Genomic DNA, 817 nt, shown 5'->3' with positions numbered 1-817 from the left:
ACCTAATGGAGAACCAGGGGGAGCGGAGGAGGGAGAGAGAGTTGGGGAGAGAGAGGGATGCAGAACTTGAGAGACTATTGAAAGCTGAGAATGAACTGAGGGTTGAGGGGGAGGGGGGAGGGGGGAAGACAGGTGGTGGTGATGGTGGAGGGCACTTGAGGGGAAGAGCACTGGGTGTTGTATGGAAAACAATTTGACAATAAAATATTATGGAAAAAAAATAAAACATTTTAAAAAATTAAAAAAAAAACAACTTAAAAAAAAAAAGATCTCCAGTGGGATCACCATCACCAAGTTGGCCCCAACTGGCCCCTACAAGAAAACATGTGTGTAGAATGAGAGGCACAGAAGTTTTGTCGTTAGACAGACCTGTTCAAATACCAACTTCGGTATTCACCAAGGAGTCTCAGTTGACAACAAAAACAATAGTTTGTCCTATACATTTATGGAAAGGTGAAATAAGCTAGGGTGGGAGGCCCTAGCAGGCATGCATAGGCATTTGGTGTAGGTCAGTTAGTCTTGTCACTTTCCCAGTTTGGCTCTTTTCTTAAACCCTGGGTTGATCACAACCATTGTTACCTCTGAGATCTTGCTCAAGATGCTGTTCCTGATTATAAATCCCTGCCCACCTCCTCCCCACACTCCTCTCAGAGCCCAGCTGAAGTTGCTTTTCCACACTGCCTTTTCCTTTATTCCCACTCACACTCTCCTTCCCCAACGTGGATTTAACTGTTTTCCTGGTGAGAAGCTTATCTCCCTAATTATACCAGACATACCTCAAGAGCATTGACTAGTCTCAGATCCTTTCATCCCTCCT

This window comes from Suricata suricatta, chromosome 1 (assembly GCF_006229205.1).
Source record: "Suricata suricatta isolate VVHF042 chromosome 1, meerkat_22Aug2017_6uvM2_HiC, whole genome shotgun sequence".
NCBI lineage: Eukaryota > Metazoa > Chordata > Mammalia > Carnivora > Herpestidae > Suricata > Suricata suricatta.
The sequence above is the reverse complement of the archived record's forward strand: the minus strand, read 5'-3'. Positions refer to the sequence as shown.